Source organism: Pogona vitticeps, chromosome 4 (assembly GCF_051106095.1).
Source record: "Pogona vitticeps strain Pit_001003342236 chromosome 4, PviZW2.1, whole genome shotgun sequence".
Classification (NCBI taxonomy): Eukaryota; Metazoa; Chordata; class Lepidosauria; order Squamata; family Agamidae; genus Pogona; species Pogona vitticeps.
The window spans coordinates 99,737,349-99,744,489 of NC_135786.1; the positions used below are offsets into that span (position 1 = coordinate 99,737,349).

Below are 7,141 nucleotides of genomic sequence, written 5' to 3' on the forward strand. Positions count from 1 at the left end.
GTTTAGCTCAGTGGTTCTTAACCTTTGTTACTCAGATGCTTTTGAACTGCAACTCCCAGAAACTCCAGTCAGCACAGCTGGTGGTGAAGGCTTCTGGGAGTTGCAGTCCAAAACTCCTGAGTAACCCAAGGTTAAGAACCAGTGGTTTAGCTAAACTTCTCAGCTTGCTGTAAACTGCAAATTTCATAAATGCCATTTCTACAGCCTCATTCAATTGAATTGCACATATTGCATGTCAATTATACATTCATATTGGACTGCATACTGCCTTTAAAGCTTATTCAGTCTCACCATCATATGACTTTGTGGTGCAGAGGATCTCTGTGGGATCAAGGAGACACAGTGTGAATCATTTCAGAGTTTACAGAACTATAATGTCTGTTTCTTTTCCTCAGTGTTAGTCACAGTTAAATATTGCATTAAATCATTACATGGTTTTGTATATAAAAGAGAATTTGACATAATCACCATCAAATATATTAATATTCTAATTTTTCAACTTCTTTAGCATGTACATGATGCTACATTTGTAAATTAATTATGCAGTGCTGCTTCTTTTGTCTGTTAAGCACCTTTACAAATAATGAGCAGAGGGAGAAAAACAAGAAAAAACCCACATTATCCAAAAAATTCATTTCACCACACTATTCTTTGATCTGCTTAATATGTGCTGCACATTCATTAACTCTTCATTATATTTTCATGATTATATTCTCTCTCTTGCTGAAGCAAAGCCAGCTTCCTTGAGGCAAATGGCAATCGAAGAACGTCAATTTCTATAAACATAATCAATCTTATGCATGAAATTTTAATAGCAAGAGGGGAAAAATTCTGAAGCAACATAAATTTCAGGGTCCTTACTTGTCGCTAACCAGCACCATGCTAATTCACAACACAGAATAATTACAGGCTCCTGATGGACAGTGTAGTTCATAGGTTTCATGTTACATTACATTACACTGGATTACCATGAAATATTGCTCATTTCACAATAACATTTGTGGGATGAACTTGGCGTTTTAGTTGTGTTGATATTATGCAACAGATGCAACAAATAAAAGCAATAGGGCTGAGTCAAAATGATTCTCCCCCCCCCCAATTTAATTTAGATGTCTAAATGTCTTCTTTTCTGAAGGATCTTTTATTTGCCACTTTATTAAATCATCATTTCTTTGGCCTTTCTCATTTCATTTCATTTGCCCTCTTCTTTCTGGTTGTTTTCAGATATATAATCATGTAGCTATATTTGATTGGTTCTGGAATATAGTGATGTCATTCCATTTGCTGTGTGATTCTCATTGATGTTATTATGCCAATAGACATTGCCACCAAAGCAACATTATGAACACTGAACATATCACATCTATTCAGATCACCTCATCAGATCTATTTTTCTCCATAAGACTGGATCATTTTATTTGCTACAATATCCCTGATATCCTGGTACAAGAAGAGGGGAAATCCACTGAAAGAGGAGTAATGAGGTGGTTGGGAGGAATGAGCAACTTATATTTAAAAGTATATCCGTTCTCCCAGAGATCATTTTGTTAAATAAACTAGAAGAAAAGCAATTTAATAAGTGTTTGTAGTTCCAGTTAAGGGATGTGGTGGCGCTGCGGGCTAAACCGCAGAAGCCTGTGCTGCAGGGTCAGAAGACCAAGCAGTCGTAAGATCAAATCCACGTGACGGAGTGAGCTCCCATCGCTTGTCCCAGCTCCCGCCAACCTAGCGGTTCGAAAGCATGCAAATGCAAGTAGATAAATAGAGACCACCTTGGTGGGAAGGTAATAGCGTTCCGTGTCTAAGTCGCACTGGCCATGTGACCACAGAAGATTGTCTTCGGACAAACACTGGCTCTATGGCTTGGAAACGGGGATGAGCACCGCCCCCTAGAGTCGAACACGACTGGACAAAAATTGTCAAGGGGAACCTTTACCTTTAGTTCCAGTTAACAGTCAAAAATGGACCTAATCTTGGCCATACTTGCCCATCAAGACAAAAATGATGGAACAGGCTTAGGGTGCAATCATGCAGGCTATATTGGAACAGGCTGGTATGGGCCAAGTAGGGTTGCTTGGGGTTGGGTGAAAGTGCAATATGTGTTTTGTTGTGATCCTTGCAACTGAATGGCTCGTTGCAATGATCCTATTTGTTCCAGCTCCTTCCAGTTGAAATTTCTGACATAGTGAAGTGCCTTAATAAGCGAGCCACTTCAAGATATCAACAAATTGATCACTTCCTCTGCTCCTTGGCAGAGGGGCAGAGGAAGTGAAAGAAATTTACTGCAATATAAATTCCTTTGCCTTGTCTTAAAAGTCTGGTCAAAAAATCTGCCTGTGTTTGAATCCATAGACTTGAACCTGGAGATAAAATGCCTCTCATTTTTTAGGTGTTACAAACTAGGTGACAGCAAAGAGATAGCTGGTAAATACAACCCCTGAGTTAGGAATTTAGATACTAAGATTTCTGAGGAGTGAAAATATTTTGAGCAAGCTAAATTTTTTACTATTGCAGAAGCTATAAAACTAGTGCCAAAATCCTACTGGCAATTTACAAATCTAAAAGTGAAAATATGTAAGTCACAGCTGGAAATTGTGCCTAGTTCACAAGGTGATAAATGCATTCCTAATCACCTGCCCAGTCACTTGACAGACATACAACCAGGAACATTACTGCCTGTCTTGTTAACTAGCAGCAATTTATGACTGCCACGTATGCAATTTCACTTATGCAGATAGAAATTACGGATAAGATTTTGGCCTGCAGCTTTTACTCCTGATGGAAGGAGACACACTAATCAACAAGAACTCAGTACAGCAACAATTTTATGTAATTTCAACCAGTTCATTGTATCAGCTCTGACAACAACTGAACAACAACTATGTCAGTTAACATTAAGGAACTGAAGTCCGTAGGACAAATGTGCATGTGAAACTAAGCAAAAGTCAATTGTAGATAGCAACCACTACACACCTCTTTTGGAACAAAAATTCAGAGCTCTGGATCGGATAGGCAAAACATGTGAAAAATCAATCTTGTGTGTAACACAAAGCTAAATGCACAAAACACGGCTATCATTTAATGAAGTCAGAGAGAGCTAGAGAAGAGGATAGTTTGGGGGTTTGAGGCAGAGAGGGAGTGTTGAAGGAGTGATTAGTCAGAGTGTGACCTGTATTAATTTATATAGAAGAGATTAAAGTAAAATATTGAAGCTTTGTGGAACTTTAAGAATGCGCTTAAGAATTATTCCTGAAACCACGTGTAATCAATAAACCTTTTTCTGTTAAAAAGTCAGTACTGGATGGACCTTAGTCTTTCATAAGAAATATAAGTTGATAAAGAGATCAGCTGGTGGCAGCGTGTCAAGAGGCGAGTTGTGATACCTTCATGAGCTCTGGGTTTGGTGAAATAAGCCAGGGCCACGGGGTAAATGTCAGAATTGGTTTCTTTGCAAGCAGATCCATGTGGGCTTTTGCTGGGAGCATAGACTAAGGGTGCAAGTGGTTACCAATTTTAATTGCTGTCTTACCCATCAAGACCAAACAGATGGATCAGATTTAGGGTGCGATCCCATGGACTGGTGAAATCTGGCCTTCACCCTGCTGAGCATGGTCATCAAACCCCTCAGCTGGACCCAATTCCCTAATAGCCCATCCTGGGCCCCTCGGACACAAAGGGCCAGAAGATAATGGCAGGCAATGGCTATTATCCGGCTGCTTTTGATTTGGTCTCTTTGAGCTATATCTGTTGCCCTTCATTTCATTCATCTCCCCCTCCCCCCCCACACACACACCCCTCCAGTTTAACACTGTTTCCTCAGCCTCTGGTAGTTCCATTTAGCATGGACAGCAAAACCATTTTCAAACGTAATTCATGATGGTGGTTATCACTTATAAGAGGTAGTTTTTATAGGTTCTTCAGGGCTTTTGGATGCATGTCAGACAGGATCGGGAAAGACACAACTTGAGAATCTGAAAGAGCGGATGCCTCTTGTGTGTAATATGTGGAACTGTGCACAAAGAAAAACAAAAACAAAAGAGGCACCCTCCATAAAAAAAAACCCAAAATGAAGTAGTAAAACCAAAAGGTTTTGCTATGCACGTCCCTAAGCAATCTCTCGGCTGTTCTCCGCTTTTCTCCAATGCCAGTGCAGATCAGTAGCTTTTGCTAACTGGTGTGTATATTAGCACTGGCAGATATGAAGTTTGCCAGTATTCCATCAGCAGCCAGACTACATGGCCTTACCGTGGAAGCCCCAAGCAACCTGCAAGCAGCTTCACAGCTACAGAGCAGAGATCCAACTGCAACGCAGAATGGATCCATCGGGGAAGTATTATGTTGTAGACAAGAAGACTGCAAACGATGCCTGACAGTGTTTCTGAGGTAATCTTTATTATAACAGCAGGTGAGAATTTGCTCCCTTGAAGTATTCAGATAAAATTATGTTCTGTGTACAACAATTAATAAGCATTAGCAATTCCCAACATTGTTTTATCTAATTATAAGGATTTTGAAGATAATAGAACAAAATGTAGATTTTTGCAATCCATACTGTTCATCTCATTAGTGCTTAATCTGTTCTCAATCCTCTGATTTAATTGCAAATGTTTGGTTCAGTGAAACTAATATCTTTCTTGGCATTGTGGTTCAGTTAAAATCAACACAGCTCTGTGAATGGTATAGATTACCAATAAAGGTTTATCCTTTTATAATTACTCTAAAGCCCACTGCAACCAAACAAGAAGCACTATTATGTTGGCTAAATGAGATGACAAAGTATTTTTGAAAGGCTGCATATCATGATGAACCAATACCATTGGTTTTCCTCTACTGTACTCTTAACATTTTGCATTTATAGTACAGTGACAGATCACTTACCCTGCCAAAGATACTGCTGTAGTGTCAAAAGCTGGACATCTCATGACAAAGGTCTCCTTTTGAAAGCCTTCACAGGCTAGCTAAGCAGAAATTGAATGAATATGTTGAAAATGGAAAGTTTGTGCTCAGAAGCTCATTTCTTAAGTTTTTTATTTGGCATTGATAAACATTATTACAAGTATTGTATGTACCCCCAACATAATTTTCACCTGACTACCCTGAACAAATAAAATCATAGAATTAACCCAACCAACCAAATAATCTGCTGCCAAAGTTCATCTAATCGGTTGAGCAACATTGGAAACAACGAAGTGCTTACAAGGTAAAATTGATTTCTTGGAATAATCTTTCCAAAAGACTTTAACTGCTTTAACTAGAAGACTCTATTACAATATCAGACCATTTCAATTACCAGCTTTAAAAGCAACATATCTGAGACAGCTGAAGTGAGAACGTAAAGATCTACTTATTTCTTTTTTGCAGGTGAAAAGAAACCATATGTTTCCCCCCTACTGGGCAATTTTAGGATAACTTTTGCGCAATTTTTGCAGACTGGTGCATTTCTGCAAAATATGTGCAGCTTTTTTTATCCAAAAAACATTGGTCCAAAGCCTTTGTCATAATTATGCAAATGGCATAACCTCTGTGGGCAAACTGCTATAGTTAAGAAATAACCATAAATATTCTTAGTTGCACATAGCATGCAACAGGTAATGTCTACAGTGACTGGTTTACTAAAGACAATTAGCCACCTGAAGTTATAGCATTTGTGTAATGCCAGTGTAATAAGGCAAGAGGATATGGGCCATTGCATTACGTATTAAAAACAATGGGCAGAAACCTTTTCAATTTTAAACACATGTGCAACAGGCCATGGTGTGTTCTTGTGAAGAAGCTGCAAAAAATAGTGTGTTCTTGGAATATATGTAAAAATAAGTATCTACATCTCTCTCTCTCTCTCTCTCTCTCAATCTCTCTCAGAAGATGCTATATGATTGCACTGTGCTGGAAACACAATTCTATATCACTTGATGCAATCTCCTTTAAAGCAGCCCTTCCATGTTCAGGAAATCTGGTCCTGGTCATTCCAGCCTAGCCCAAATAACAAGTAGCCCTGCCACTGGATCAAGGGAAATGTCAGGCAGATTTGGGGTTTCCTGCATGTTCAGAAAATAGTTCAGCACAGATCTTGTCATAGATGATCCAAAGAATTAGCTATAGTGCCATCTGATTGCATCCTGAGTGTGTTTGAACTGCTTGAGCCACTGCTGAGCTGGACTTCAGCAGCATGGCTCGCCTTTGCCTCCCTCCCTGGATAATGCGAGACTCCTAGTCTCATGAGAGTGACATAGGGGGAGAGGGGGGGAATGTTAGGTTATTTAAGGGATGTTTCTGCTCTCCCTGCCCTCTTCCTTTCCTGGCACCCTCCTACCTGCCCTTTGTTCTAGTGTGAGTGTATCTGGTCGTCTATGGGGCTAGATAGGAAATTTTTTTTAGATAATTAATTTTATTTTATACAAAAAATACACCAGAAAAAACCACATACATAACAACAAAAATACAGAAAAAAATACAAGTAATAGTGCTTATTATAAACTAAATTCTAATGTGCACCCCATACCCACGGGACTCTATTTAATAATATTTTATTACAGATTACCTCTCCAAAATTGTATTGAGTATTCTTTAGAGGCTTTCCCCCTTCCTTTCACTAACACAAATTCCACAAATTTACCCCAAATATCATAGAAATTGTTAGAACTTATTTCCCCTCTTTTTATTTTAAGTTCCATAGTCAATTTACTAGATAGGAATTTTTGTCCCATATCCTGATTGGCATTTCGATGTGGGGATTTTTTTTTTTTTTTGCCTATCCCGCACTGGAACAGATGCCCTGGCATGTTTAGAGGTGGAAAATTGGTCACACTCGTGGGTAGTGCGGATAGAACAGGTTTTGTTGGTGAGTCCCATTGCAAAATCAGATAAGCTATAGCGCATCTGACCTCCCTGCGCTGTGGATCATGAGATTACAGTGCTGGGGGAGGAACATGCTCTGGGGCTACACCCAGACCAAAAGTCAACAAGGAGAAGCTGGCTTGCGGCCCCGGGGGTGGTCAAATTGGGGCTGGCTGGGTTATCACCGTCTTTAAGAGTGCGAGAACTTGGGGCCAGGGACTCACCCATTTGTTGGTTAAGGGGTCCTTTGAGATCTCTGTGCTTAAACCTGATTCCACACTATGGCAACAAGGGATGGCAACATTGT

General features: G+C 39.6%; 1 long non-coding RNA gene across 1 annotated transcript in view; it reads right to left on the reverse strand.

Annotated features, from left to right (window-relative positions):
* The window catches only part of LOC144588656 (uncharacterized), a 107,510-nt gene extending 100,833 nt beyond the window's left edge, over window positions 1–6,677 (reverse strand). The window contains exon 1 of the long non-coding RNA XR_013544306.1: window positions 6,493–6,677. This is a non-coding gene — a long non-coding RNA (uncharacterized LOC144588656). The remainder of the gene's footprint in view (window positions 1–6,492) is intronic.
* Window positions 6,678–7,141: the final 464 nt, after the last annotated feature.